Source organism: Silurus meridionalis, chromosome 1 (genome assembly GCF_014805685.1).
Source record: "Silurus meridionalis isolate SWU-2019-XX chromosome 1, ASM1480568v1, whole genome shotgun sequence".
NCBI lineage: Eukaryota > Metazoa > Chordata > Actinopteri > Siluriformes > Siluridae > Silurus > Silurus meridionalis.
This window is the reverse complement of record NC_060884.1, coordinates 12,031,520-12,046,855: the sequence shown is the minus strand read 5'-3', so window position 1 is coordinate 12,046,855 and position 15,336 is coordinate 12,031,520. Positions and strand designations below refer to the sequence as shown.

General features: G+C 41.3%; 1 protein-coding gene across 13 annotated transcripts in view; it reads right to left on the bottom strand.

Moving 5' to 3' along the window:
* foxp1b (forkhead box P1b) overlaps positions 1–15,336 on the bottom strand; it is a 158,610-nt gene that overhangs the window by 86,107 nt on the left and 57,167 nt on the right. Inside the window, exon 1 of one of the 13 annotated variants that reach the window (XM_046857888.1) lies at positions 4,087–4,210. The exons of the other annotated variants lie outside the window; for them this stretch is intronic. The gene's annotated coding sequence lies outside the window, so the exon portion shown is untranslated. Of the gene's footprint in view, positions 1–4,086; positions 4,211–15,336 lie in introns of those variants that run through there. 13 annotated transcript variants of the gene reach the window in all.

Sequence of the window (15,336 nt, the reverse complement as noted above, 5' to 3'; positions counted from 1 at the left end):
CTCGGCGAGCTCCTTGTATACAGCAGACCTCAACAAAAGCACTGCATTCTTAAACGCTGGATAAGGAGACACAAAAGGCAGAGACAAAACCATCCGGACACTCCGAGGCCGTTGTTTAGGTTCAGCTTGGCTGACAGACCAGACATCACAACAGCAATGAAAAGGTGTGAGAGCGTCCCAGGTTGTTTTGGGGGACTTTTTTTTTTCCATCTGGTGTGTGCAGCTGCATTTTGGCTACGACATAAATAAATACAAAATAAAAAACGTGTATTCGTTCCACACGAATGGTAAAAATGAACTGACAAAAAAACAGAATAAAGAAAGATCAAAGATCCCCAGCAACGCGTTATACCTCTTTTAGCAGTTTGAACACCAAACTGCCATGATCGTCTCTGAAACTCTCAGGGCTGCACATGTACAACACAAATCTACGTGTAAACTTCCCCTGACTTTTCTCCACACTTCACCCTTGGCCAATTTCCACCCACCAGACAGTTCTTCCCTAACATACGACACTGATTACTGGAGGGAAAAGACTACCATCATACTTCCTCTGAGAGCAAACGGTGCTGCTGGTCGTGCTGCGTCACAGGGCGGCGTACCACTCGGAGCAAAGCGCTATCAGCTGTTTAGCCATCAAAGTCGCATTGCTGGACATTTTGATCCACCGCACGCTGACCATCAGCAGTAGAACCTACCAGTATTTTATAGAATAAAGGATGTTTAAATTCAACAGTCAAAATCCACGCCACAAGAAACATCCGATGTCTTCTGGAGACGCAGAAGTGGAGACGCCGGCGCGGTTTTATATTATAACCATATTATAACTGTTTACATGCTGTTGTGCGTAACTCTTGATCGCTGCTCTTGCTGTTTGTGCACAACATTGTGTTTATGTTTAGAAATACACTTTTGTTTATAGTTCTCTCTTTATACAGTAGGTTTACTGATCGCTGCTATTATGTGTTTTGTGTATCCGTCCCACACTGTCTTGTGTTGTGTGTTTGCGCAGGCAAAAGACAGTGCAAACACACAACACAAGGACGCAGAGCATGCGTAGTGTGGCGTAGCTCTATGTTGCTTTAGGTAGCGCCAGGGTTCAGGTCTGTTTTACCGCGTCAGCTTTATATGGTTGAAATGGCTATAAACGCTTCTTGACTCTCGACTTTACTTGACTTGAGAGTCTCAGGATGCGGAACGCATATTGTGACACCCTCGCAGCATGGTACTTCGCCTACGAACCGGTCTCGTCGCCTTTGTAGATCCAAAATGGCTAAACAAATTCAGCCAACTCTGAGCAATCTGGCTAAAGCCTCAGCTCTTATGTGAGCACTTGAATATTAGGACTGAAAATCGCTCAGCACTCTCTCTTTTTTTTTCATGCTGCTGGCCTGGTGATATCATTGAGGGCCCTTGTTGATCAAACGCGTTACTTTAGCACTTCATTGTAAGATAACATGGAAGATACCAAGTACTATTGATAGTTTTACTGCTCGGTGAGTGGCATTTATGGCCCCTCATGTCCCCTCACTGTCACAACTCGGTGTTCGGATTTGCCTCTTTGAATAAAAGAGTCTGCCACATAAAAAAAAACAAAAGCGGAGACTTCGCGGCACGTGTATCTGATTCACCGGATAAGGCGATAACTGTGTTTCAAGGCAGGTGTGACAGTAGATTTTTATTTTTGAATCTTTCTCTCACAACACATATCCCCCCCCTCCTTCTTCTTAAGTTTGCTTTCAACCCTTTTAGGGCCAACACTAGGCCATGTTGCTCTGGCAAACAAAGCATGCTATTTGTTTAATGACTGATTGCTGCCATGGTTACGGTAAACAAAGGGGAGGGTGGAAAAGGCGTTTTTTTTTTTTTTTTTGCCTTTCTCCCCTTGTGTTTATGAACAAACACGTCTTCTTGCAAAGATCAATTTAACATTAACCAGGTGGAATGATCAACAGGTCGCATAGGTGACACTGAGGGCAGGTCTAAATGCAAACATACTTCAGGATTGAGAGAAGGGAGAGACAGGAAGAGAGAGAGAGAGAGAGAGAGAGAGAGAGAGAGAGAGAGAGAGAGAGAGAGATTGTTGGGAGAACCAAGGTCGATGTAAACATGGCCCTTCTAGAACAAACAGCTGGGGGAGAAACGGCAGGCAAACAAACAGTCGTTCTTCTGACATTTGAAGAGGCATTAACGGTGGCAAAGCCCAGCTGTTGGTGATCTGCACCAGTGACAACCAAGCCGAGGTTATCTTCTCTGCTTTAGTCGAGGGTTCAACTTAAGTTGGGAAATGCGGTGACAATCATTCGCCTTATTTGTCAAGCAGTTATAAATATTAAACGGTATCAAATGATGAACGTCGGTGCTAATACATACTAAGTCAGAAAGTTCTAAAGTGCAAAACTGCCTTTCTGATGCAACATGCCATGCGATTCTAACGGTGCTTAATGAAACAGCAATAAAAATTTAAGAGCATTCGAGAGTAGGTGCACTTCACTAGTGTGCTATTAGCATATTATGTCATTTACTTCATATTTTAATATTTATCCATCAAAACCAGTTGGCTAAAAAAGGCTGACACTGTTCACCTCTCGCATCGTGGCCATGAACAATGCAATGATAATGACTAGAGACCTTGTTCCAACACGTTAGCACGGTTTAGGAAGTGGCTCGATCTGTGAATTTTTCATCTTTCGCTGTATCTGTAGATATCGCTGTATATGAGGCATCGCTCTTGTTGCCGTGCTCGGGCTTCTCTCTGCCTCGCTCCCTGCGCTCATTTCATTTAGCCTTCCAAATCCATTTATGTGCATTTTGAAGAGGCAAGAAACAAATGACTGAGGGGCTGTGCACATATTTATTTCACATTGAGAGGTGCGTAATAGGATCCTCATGCGTGAAATTTAGACGCGAATGTATTAACGGCGCATCTACACAAAACAGGGCCGCAACATCCTGTAACGTCGCACGCCGTGATTCATATAAATACAGACCTATTATCAACGCCGCAAGCCCATCGAAATAAACAGTAAAAATGCTGGGTGAAGATGCGCAACTCCAGGGGAGAGGCTAAATAGATACATAATTTCAGGAGATGAGATAGGTTTTTTTGTCTCTGTACCATAAATCTATGCCGGTGTACGAGTCAGAGAGACGGGCGCGTGAGCGAGAAACCCGTCGCGATGGGACAATAATGGAACGTAGCAAAGTAAGGCAGGCCATGGTATTTTTAGCACAACAGCCAACAGAGACTGAGGTAAATAAGAGAAGGACTAATGAGTTTTAATGCAGGAATGGCAAGTCCAGGATGTGGGACTCGAATCGCAAGCGGGTTACAGTGTACTCCTGAGCCGCTCTCCTTCAAGTGACTTTGATCACTGTTGTTTGCCCACGACTGGGGATTAACAGCGCCCTAGCGGAGAGGACGCGGCCATTCGCTCCTGCGGCAGCGGTGCATTCTGGGAGAAATAAAAACGGCGCCTAGAAGTCAATCTCCCTGTAGCTCTTTCGGTAAAAAAAAGAATTTGAGCTGTCGAATTAACACGCACAAGCTGGAAATAAAAACAGCCACCATCCATGTCCGGTGAGATCGCGCCAATTGCTTATTGTATAATATCGTTTACAATTGTGCCGTTTTCAATCGTGGCTCCATGAAATGCATACAGGGAACCCCCCCCGCTTTACTTTCAGGGGTTGGAAATATGCCGCTTGTGTTTTCTCGAGAAGCAAAGTTCAAATTCTACGCACTTTCTCTGATTAATACAGCGGGACCAGCGTATCAGAGGGAAGATATTATTAGTAACACAGTCTTGGGGAGTAGGCGGAACCAGTTGCACAGCTCTGGTGTCAACTAATTTCAAAAAGGAAGAAATAATAAATTGATAAAAAGTGTAATTCAGGCTGAGAACCATTTGTCTTAAAACCAGGTTGACAAGAATGGTGGCATACTGGCACGTCAAACAATGCGGGAACATTCACATCATAACTGATAGGGGAGCATTTCGAAAGATGAGCATGCAAGGAATGCACATCACAGGAATTTCCTCATTGAAAAAGAATAAAGGAAAAAAAAAAAAAAAAACAGATTACCTGAAATTGCAGTGCAAAGTCACTTGGGTTATTTTACACCTCGGTTGTCTTCAGGACCCACTTGAGGAGAGAATGTAACATTTTCGCAGTGTGTTTCGTGGTGAGCTGCAGGGCGGTTTGCTTTGCCCTATCACCTAAATGATACTGAACAGTGGGTTGTTTGTGAAAAGCGCTGCTGAAAGTGATAGGTCCGGTGCAGGTGCCCGTCTCTCAGCTGTTTGTTTGCAATTGCTCGCACAACGAGATAAAGAGGCCCATTGATTGCCTGACACAATCATTAACCTTCATAAACAAATAATGACGCGGAAATGCGACTCCAGGTTTGTTAGGATGGTTATCTGGTGGCGAATAGTTACTTTTAATGTTTAACGTGAACCTGATTGTTCTGCTTGGGAGATTCATGTGTGTAAACTGCAATTCAGAGTGTGTGACTGTGTCTGGGGGTGGGGGGTTGGTTGCGGGATGGACGGCTTCCTTTATGGAACAAACTGTTTCGCAAGCATTGTATGGTCTTATGGACGTAAACAAGTGTTTAGAAAAATCCAGTATATTTGAAGGGAGGAATCGTTTGCTGCAGTAAGAGCTAAACATCAGCGGGAACACCTCTTGAGTCATTCCTCTCAGGTCTTCATAGCCAAGATCTAAAAACCCCCTCTTCTAGATTGGGTTTATGTAGTTGATGACACAGCAACAGGTTTAAAAAAAACACGTACTGTTGTGTATGCCCATTTCGACACACCACATTCAATCCATGCACTACAGCTGATGAGTTTTAAAATAAGGTTCACAAAAGAAGGATGGTGATGGAATGGAGCTCACCAAAACCACCTAGGGCTTCAGTGGGGATGCGTGGTCCGATATTATTCTTGAAAAAAAACAATGACGTACTTTAAAAAAAATATGGACTCTCTCTCCTACTTGATCGTTATAATCAGAATGTATGGAGAGACAAATCGGTTTAAATGCAATCACCTACACCATTTTATGTCACAGTCAATAAAATGTTTCAACTAACCACAAATGTAACTTTCCTTAGAACACATGGAGCGCTGCAAGATCCTCCTTTCAGTATGAACACCAGGCAACTATCTTCATTTATTCATTTATTCATTCATTCATCCATTCGCTTGTTCATTAACTAATTCGTTCTTTCTTTCTCCCACGTTAAATTTTACCACCTTCTTTTCTTCTAATCATTATTTCAATGTATATTTTAACTTGGGTTGAAATGGTTATTGTGGGGGCTGGGGGGATTTACGGAGGTGGGTTACTGCATGGGTGTCAATCGGAGGGAAACACATACAAGTGTATTATTGTACTTTCTCCTTGTTGTTATTGTTTCTAAAGAGAGGAAAAAAAATTACTAAACAAACAAACGAAGGTTCTCCAGTGCTGCGGTCCTGCAGAAGTGACACCCTTTAATATATCATGTGACATCCACATCATTTAGTAAGCAGCCAAAAAAAAAAAAAAAAAAGCCAACGAAGGGCAAAACACTGTGATGGCTTGTATGAATCCCACATCTGCTTTTTTTTTTTTTTTTTTTAACAGCTCTTTTTTGTTGTGTTAAATACAGCCCGTGTCAGGAAGCCTCCTCGCACCCATAAAGCAAGTCCAATGACAACGTACAGTGGGCGCTAACACAAGGACATAGTTCATCATGACATTTTGTGCAATTCCCGTCTGATTAGGGTCATTATGCCGGAGCCCTGATTTATGCTGTCATTTCCTCTCGGCCCAGCCCGCATCAATGAATCTTAATGAATTGGTAAATAAGGGTGAGGATTACACTCCGAGACACCGAAACATCCCTCTTCCTCCACCCCACCAGATTTATGGAGCCAATTAGAGCCGAACAGAGAAAATTGGTTGGCGGGGAAATAATATTCTTGATGGGCCAAAATGGCAGGAAAGCATCCGCTCTGAAGGGCAAGCGCGCTGTCGGCGTGGAGTCTATAAAACCGCTCACTTCTGTAAAATACAAAAGAAAACCAGAGGCACGCTCACAGGAGACACGCCGTTTTATTGCGACGCAAAAGGGAAATCGGCTGCCTCGGATAGAAAGCTAGTGAATGAATGCTTCATTTGAACTCGCCTTCGGTCATTATTAACAAGGATGCCATTTGCTAAACGAAATGTGCGCCTGTTGACAGGAACCTCTGAAACAGAGCCACTGTAGAGTTCTTACGTTCGGGAAAGAAAGATGCTTTCGATGTTTTCCCTCCCGATCCATCTCCCATGAAAAAAGAGTACTACAGGACTACAGATGAAAGGGAATTAAGATGTAAAGTGTACCGTGGACGCGTTACGGCGCCGGCGCCTTCACGCTAAGGTAAAAAGAAATTCGAGAAACGTGTGCTCGATCCTGCCATGTATGACTCACATCACAGCGCACGAATCTCGCTCTTTGTGATCAAAACGATGGTCAGCGAGAGAAAGTCTAACTAGCATGCTGCTCTGGAACTTTAATGTCTTACACACCAGGGCAACACAAACACGGAAATAAGAGGTGGGGACACAAAAGCAGAAAAGAAGGAATAAACGTGCAATAAAGTAAAAAAAAAAAATTAATTCCATGTAAGAATACGAAAGGCGCAGTCAGGGGTGATAATGAGGACGCTTTATGCGTTACACACTGCAAGTTGGTTTGGAGTGTAGATTCAGCTCTCGAACATCAAACAAGGAGGCCCTGTTATTAGGCACAAAGCTGAGAGAGAGAGAGAGAGAGAGAGAGAGAGAGAGAGAGAGAGAGAGAGAGAGAGAGAGAGAGATTGTGTGTGTGTGTGTGTGTGTGTGTGTGTGTGTGTGTGTGTGTGTGTGTGAAGAGGGGTGGAAAATTAGAGCTGAAACCGAGCAGCAAAAAGACCTCTAATTTACTGGCATGTACAGTATGCAAATGAGATTACTCTCCGCTTAACAGCATCGTTTATGTCCATATTAATGGCATCATCATTACGGGGACTCAAATTAAATTACGCCGTAATTAGCATATGAAAGTGATTGGTGAAAGTTTAAAACAAATACCCAATTTTCGCTAATGAAGAGCTGTAATCAGTGTGTGTAGATGCGGAATGAAAACAGGCAAAACAAATATGTGTTTTCGGCGGGGAGGGCAATGACGAGCTGCTCTGTTTGAACCCACCGCACAGACAACAACTCCTGACACAGCTGCTTGACGTGTGTGTGTGTTTGTGTGTGTGTGTGTGTGTGTGTGTGTGTGTGTGTGTGTGTGTGTGTTTGTGTTTGTGTACGGGGAAGGCCTTCACACCCTCAGCTTTCATTTCCCATACATGCTCTGATCAAAGGTGTAATTTCCCACACTTGCCACTTTGGGAGCTAATCAATAAAACACTAATCACTTCACGCCTGATCTGGAGGAAGAAAGCGGGCAAGCAAGTGAGAGAGAGAGAGAGAGAGAGAGAGAGAGAGAGAGAGAGAGAGAGAGAGTGAAGGGTGAGCAAAAGTGCTGTATCTAACAGCTTATAAACTACAGTTTAAAGGTTAAAAAAAAAAAAAAAGAAAAACAATTTCAACACCTCGGCTCTATCACAGATTTCTCCTTACTAACATTATTATTATCAGACTGGCAGAGGGAACTCTGTAAAAGCTCAGAGAGGTGAAAACATCCCATAATTCTGTCTCTTACAAATCCTCTCAACATTATCTCATGATAAACCCACTGGACTAATGAGAACACAGATTTTAGTCGATTTCATTGGGCTACGACCACAAATCTCCTCTATGACACCAAACTGCCCTGATCATCCAATACTGCTGTACATGTTTTGGTCTGTGTGCAGAAAGTTGAGCTGTATATTCTCCTTCATCTTCCCCTGATATGTTAAAGTAGCAGTAGGCGTAGGTTACATTTGAAGACGATGGTTCGTGCCATGTCCCTTCCTTGCATGTCCCCTGATCTCGAACGACACCGGGCCGAGCACTTTATCAGAGACTCTTCAAAATTCAAACAAGTGACATTTTATTCATTGAGGAATCCATTAAAGACCCTGTTTCTAAGAAGTATGTAAATGACGAGCCTTTCAAGGTAGACGCAGGGCAGATTCCCCTCCATCAACTAATGACGGCGCTCATTACATGCAGGTGAGCGAGCGAAATAGAAGCGGTGTCGTGTGTGTGTGTGTGTGTGTGTGTGTGTGTGTTGTGTGAGGCTGTGTGATGAGCGCTAGCCTCTTCGCTGCTTAAATCCCTATGAAATGCTAATATCTCACTTCTAATTAGAGGACACTAAGTCCAAATGCACCTTCACGCCTGCTGGCCAGCGACATAAATTTTGCCCCTCCACCCCACCAGCCGCCCCCCACCCGCCTGAAGATGTGGTCTGACTACAATCTATTAATTTATATTTAATGTTTGTGTGCCGTGTGAGCAGAGGCTTTCGATTCGAATTCACACTTTTGCAGCCTCTTCTTGCGAGTTCCACATGCCTGCAAAAGTGCCCCCTTTTTTTTTATTATTATTATATTTTTTTTTGCATGCGCTCCCTCAGGTCTCCTTGTAAACAACAGTATAAAGGATAAACCGGTCCCGCCTCACCCCACCTCTACACGCTTGCCATGTTTACACGTCTGCAGCCATAAACATGTTTACAAGAAAAAAGCTGCCGCCATTCTCAGAAACTGACCTTGAAATATCAGCAAACAACCAGCACAGCAAGTTCATTAAGGGTGTCGAGAGGCGCGCAATAGCACCACCCCTCAGCTTAACACACGCCAAAACCCTCTCTGGGATGCTGGGGTTTCTGCTACAGACGAGTTATTTACACGTGTGTAAAAATTTATGAACTTTTGTATCATCGGCGTATTAAAACGCCTCCGCTAATGGATAGCGTGAAATAGAGCGTAATTAGAGCTAGGGTTTTATAGCCACTGTTATCATGGTTATTGCTTACAATTTTGTAATGTCAAAATCAATACGGGTTACTTATGTCTGTCTCTATGCTGAGAAATGACAAGAATTTATATAATGTGCACTTACTGGGCGTGCTCGGGAAAGGACAGTGCGTGCGTTTAGGACCGGTACACGGCAGTGATTATCAATTTCTATAGTGGTTTCTCACCACAGCGTTTCTGATCGTTGTGTTTAAAGCTGCAATTATTGCATGTACTACACGGAGTAAACAGCAGGAGTTCTTGTTTATTGGATTTCACTTTCAGGTCAATCACAGGTTCTGATGGGTTAATGGGTCTAATGGGTGTGGCCTCAGGCTTTAATTCCAGCCAAATCTGAAGAACACTCGATAGTTGATTGAAAACCAAAATGAATCAAGTGGAATCAGTTGGGGCTCCTGCTTGGTTAAAATGAAAGCAGGCAGCCAATGAAACTGATGCCCCAAGAGTCGAAGAAAAGTTTTCTCAAAGCACCTCGATACAAATGTATTATGTAAAATATCCAACTTTAAAAAATAGGCAAATATGTATAATATTTTGACTTTAAAGCTTTTTTATTCCTGAATCGTCCACTAACTTGTTTCTGGATTATTAAGATTTCAATTAAACTAAAGTGACCATTCACTATAGTCAATACAGGTTGTCGCCGACATACGACCTATGCAACTTACGACCATTCGCCTTTACTAGCCGCGGCGTACGTTATTTTTTTTTTACCAGTTTCTGGCATAATTTCACAGTACTGTACATATAGCCTACTCTACTTATGACCAAATCGTGTTATGACCGGTCTGTCGGTCCCAATCGTGGTCGTAAGTCGATGACTACCTGTAATACATAAACGATTGAAAGAAAATGTGAAATCTTTAAGCACCAGAAAGTAAAAAAAAAAAAAAAAAAAAAAAGACGTACTTTAAAAAACCCTTAAAACCTGTCCGTTCCGTTTGTAAAGAAATGAAAACGATATGTTAACGACAATAAAAGCTGGAGCGTAAATCTCTATTTGAACTGGTATTATTAAATCATTCTGAAAGATAAGGTTATACATCATGAAGTATTTGATCCTCATCTCAGGTTATGGAGATTGACATTCGAGATTCCTCGGTGTCCCAGAATGCCATTCAGCTGCTGCTGCAGATAACTCTGGGTAAATACCAGAGACACGAGGTGAAGCTAGACACACTTTATAAGCCACAAAGAAGAGGAGAAAGAGTTTAAGCTTTCCAGCCCTTACACACCTGAGATGTGATAAAAAAAATTAAAATACAAAAATAAATAAATAAATGCTTGGGGGTAATCAAAAGTTTGTAATAACAATTCCTGTAAAAAAATATAAAAGAGCTTCTCTGAACTTGAAATCAAAGAAAGGCTACAGGTCTGAAAGATCAGGTTCAACCAAATGATTTAAGGGTGCATCTGTTCTCAAGCAATTCCCCTTCCAGCAGGCTAACTGAAGGACATTTCTTAGAAGCAGAAGCAGTGAGAAGACTGATAAATAATGGGCAGTCAATATTGAGTTGTGGTGGAATGTAACATCCTGTATCCCTGCTGAGAAACACTGTAAAGAGACAATTAGATACTGAAGTACTGATGAGCCTTTCAGAGAGAGAGAGAGAGAGAGAGAGAGAGAGAGAGAGAGAGAAAGAGCGAAGAAATTCAACAATAAAACACACGGCCAAAAAGACACTAAATAGAAGCAGGGTCTGTGTGGTGATTCACTAATTCACCCGCACAGTAACAGTGAAAAGACATGACATTGAGTTTTTATTGTCTAAGTGGCAGTTTGAGTGCTGTGTTTCCCCTCTCCGGCCCCCGGCCTCTACCCTCGCGGCTTTCAACAGCCAGATAACCATATTAGGACACGTATAACAAAGTAAACAATAACACCGTGGCAATGAGATGGAAATTTCTTTTTCACCTAATGGTGTTTGTCATTGCATGACTTCAGCTCCTCGGCTCAGGAGGCTTGTGTTTACAAAAAAACAATGATGGAATCGAAACGTCCGCCTCGCCGCAAAAGTGTGTGGTCCCGCTCTACGCACAGAATTAGCTTCCTTCTAAAAGTGTCAGAGCAAAATACCGTGTACAGGTATCTTTTCTTAGTAGAGGAATTAAGACAGTTTCGTCTTCAGACTGATTAGATGACGATAGAAAAAAAAGGTCAAAGTAGCAGAAATTATCTGTTGAGAAAGCAAAAATATTTTTGGTTATTATATATAAGGTGAATAATATGTTAAAGAAAAAAACAATATTTACATTAAATGGCCAAATATTTGCGATCACCTGATGATCATATCCATATGCATTTCTTCATAATGCCTCTCTCTTTGCCTACAACGGCTTTTTATACCGTATCGTTAAGGGTACCCTACACTGGAACTAAGAGACCCAAACCTGTGTCTGCATTGACAATGCCCCTGTGCACAAAACCAGTTCCGTAAAGACATGGTTTGCCGAGGTTGGAGTAGCCTTGACCTCAACGCCACTGTACACCTTCGGAGTCCTCTCGGCTTAAATGGGTGCCTGAGCTCACTAATGCTCTTATGGCTGAATGATCAGAAATCCCCCCTTCCACAGTACAAAATCTAGTGGGAAGCCTTTCCAGAAGAGTAGAGCTTATTGAAACAGCAAATATAGAATGAGACTAGATCAAATGTGATGTGTGCATACAGGTTCAATGGTCACAAACCTTTGGCTATATAGGCTGTATATCTTAGTTGCGGTATACACTAAGTATATTTTTACCACAAAATGTTTACATTTTTTATCTATAACTGTCAGGGGGTGTTGATTAATTTTCCATAAAGCACCACAGCTCTAAACTCTGTTATTCAGTAAATAATAAAATGGTCACTGTTGACAGATTTCTGTGGCATAAGAAGAATAAAACACCGAGATTTCTTGTTATATGGGAAAGAATCAGCCTGGAGGTTACTTCCTACACATTTCAACAAGTTTTACTCCTTAACTAAAACATTTGATATATAATCACACAAGCAACTGATTATTAAAAAACTATTCATTATGAATGTACGACTGATTGAATAAGATGAACACTAAGAAGGCGTAGCTTTACTTCAGGTGTAGCTTCTCGGCATGCAAACTATGCTGAGTCAGTGGAAGCCTCATATTTAATTTATAATAGTTGTCTCAGTGTTTCGAGGTTCTTACACCTTTTGGATTTCGGGGGGAAAAAATATCTGGCAAAAGTGAATAGAAAAGCTGATGTTCATCCACAGGCACACTGAAGTAGCCATTCGATACGGTCAGCTGTGTAAGAGGCAGACATGGAAAAGCTTCATGAATAGTGCAGTAAAAGAGATAAATCTAAGATGCTGTCTTTCTGCTCTCCTCAGCTAAACAAGTTCTAGTGTCTCCTTTTCACTCATTCAACACTTTCGCAATCAGCACTAGCGAAGTTACCGCACACTTAAAGGAAATTAAGACTAGCAAAAATTCAACCTGTGCTGCTGTCTTTGAGATCTTTCTCCAGAAGGTTCTCTCTATATCTTTCTCTCTCTCTCTCCTGCCCTCCCTCACTCTCTCTCATACACACACACACACACACACACACACACACACACACACACACACACACACATATTCGCATGTTCAAATGCAAGCTGTTTATTTACATAACATTCAGTCTATTCCATTAAGCAGCTGCTCCAGGTGCTTTATCCGTAAAAGGGATTTTGCTTCCCCAAATAGATGCGGAGGCGCCAGAGTGCTAAAATGTTATTTGTTGAAAGCACTTCATGCTCAATATAAACTAAAGAACAACAAATGCCAAAGTTAATGAGTTTTCATGGATTACGAGCCGTATTTGGCTAAAGTCTGAGCTTGTCATACTTTTTTGGCAGCGCATTGTAATAAACTTGACTACAGTTTTTCTGTGTTCCACATGCATGTGCATTCCTGGCTTTTGCATGTGCATATCTTCACTAAAACTACTGCTGCTCAAAACCTGAAAAAAAGGAAAAAAGAAAGAAAAAATAACATATGTCCAAGCACTGGTCTAATCAGAGGGACAAGTAGAAGAGAAGAGAAGAGAAGAGAAGAGAAGAGAAGAGAAGAGAAGAGAAGAGAAGAGAAGAGAGAGAGAAGAGAAAATGATGAAGAGATGAGAAAAGAAAATGAAGAGAAGAGAAAAGTAGAAAAGAGAAGTGAAGAGAATAAAAGAGAAAATTATGAAGAGAAGAGAAGAGAAGAGAAGAGAAGAGAAAATGATGAAGAGAACAGAAAATAATGAAGAGAAGAGAAAGTGATAAAGAGAAGAAAAGAGAAGAGAAAATGATGAAGAGAACAGAAAATGATGAAGAGAAGAGAGAGAAGAGAAGAGAGAGAAGAGAAAATGATGAAGAGAAGAGAAGAAAATAATGAAAAGAATAGAAAATGATGAAGAGAAGTAATGAGAAGAGAAGACAAGAGAAGATAAGCAAAGAGAAGAGAAGAAAATGATGAAGAGAAGAGAAACGATGAAGAGAAAATAATGGAGAGAAGAGAAGAGAAATGAAGAAAATAGAAGAGAAAACAATGAAGAGAAGAGAAGAGAAGAGAAGAGAAGAGAAGCGAAGCGAAGAGAAGAGAAAAAAGGATAGTATAGGAAAAGAAAAGAAAAAAGAAAGATCGGTTTGCTCGTAATACAACAAGCACTCAGATAAACACATGGCCACAAAATGCACTTGCAATGCATCTGAAATTGTTGTTGCTCTGTGCGCAAATTGTGGTTTAAAATCTGCTGAGAAAGTGTTTGAAAATGTCAGCTACAGTGCAGTCAATAGGTTTGAGACTAAAAAGGAAATGTAAGTTTGGGAACAAGTGTAGAGTGGATTGAAGAAAAGCTCTCAGGCCAGTAAACAGAGTGAAGTTTAGGGAAAAGACAGCGGTGTACAAAAGAAATTAGCTACCTCTTTCGCAAAACTGCTACAAATCTCCTATTTAACACTTTTAAATTCGACAAGTGTGATATGACGTGTGAGACACGGTTTAGTTGACAAGCAATATCAAATGATGTAATTTCCCCAAATAGCTGTTTTACCAAGGTCCTAAAATGGGCTTGTGTTATAAGATTGAAAAGAAAAGAAAAAAAAAAACAGTCACACAGTTCAAATGTAGTCCAATTCTTCAGAAAAAAACAAGCATTACAAGAATTACCTCTGCTGCTTCAGGCAGTACACACACAGCTACATAGCACTGATTTACACCTGGTATAGGGAGGTGGACAAAACCCCTCATACCGTATACATGCGTATGGGGGGGACTTTGAGTTTACTGGCGCATTAAAGTCTGTATACCAGTCTCATACACAACATTGTTTGTTGTGCCGAATACAGATTTCACCATAAAAACGTGCACAAACAACTTACTACATCTGCTCCAGAGTTCCTCGGGGGGATGGATTTCACTTTCATCTCTTTAAAGACAAGCAGTCAGTTGAAAGAAAAAGCTGTCACCTTGATTCAATACTGAGATTCTACCATAAAACCTGCACGTCACTCACGCGCCGTGTCAAGGCCCTTTTTTTTTCTTTCTTTTTTTTTTTTAACGTCGAATTAATTAAGTTGCATGTCGATACATGAACTAATAGGTCTGTAATCAGGGTTGGTTTATGCCTATGGAATATCGAGGATGGATGCCTCATTTCTGCATCCCTGCCAAGTTTATGTGATTTCAACTGAAGGCATGTATCAAAGAAGTAGGCTGTGCAGTCAAAGGTGAGGAGAATAAAGATTTAAAGCATCGCTTTGACTTTTAAGAGGGAACAAAACATCAACTATCGCAGGGAAGTCACTAACGAATTGATCATGGCAGCCCTTATTGCAAAAAGCAAGCCAGTGTCTACACAAATTAGTGAAAATGTGAAATTTACGAAAATCCTTCTAATTCCAGCATTTTTAAGCCGGAACGAGAAGAAAGAAAATAAAAACATGTGAAGCCTATAATGCGTCGTTGTGCATGGTGTAATAAACGGCATGGGCAAAAGTATTAGGACACAGGCCTTTATCAGTCATATGTGTTTTTTACTCCAAACTGCTCCCACAAAGTTTGAGGCACACACTTGTAAAGGATGTCTCTGGATTTAGGACCATTCAATTTTCCCATGACTTCTAGACCCAAAACTGTTCCATCATAACAATGTCCCTGTGCACAAAGCAAGCTCCCTGAAGACATGGTTTACATGTTTGGAGTGAAAGATGACTTTTCTAAAAACCCTTGTGGCTGAATGAGCATTTATATATATATATATATATATATATATATATATATATATATATATATACACACACACACACACACACACACACACACAGTATGGTCAGCTGTCCAAAAACGTTTGTCC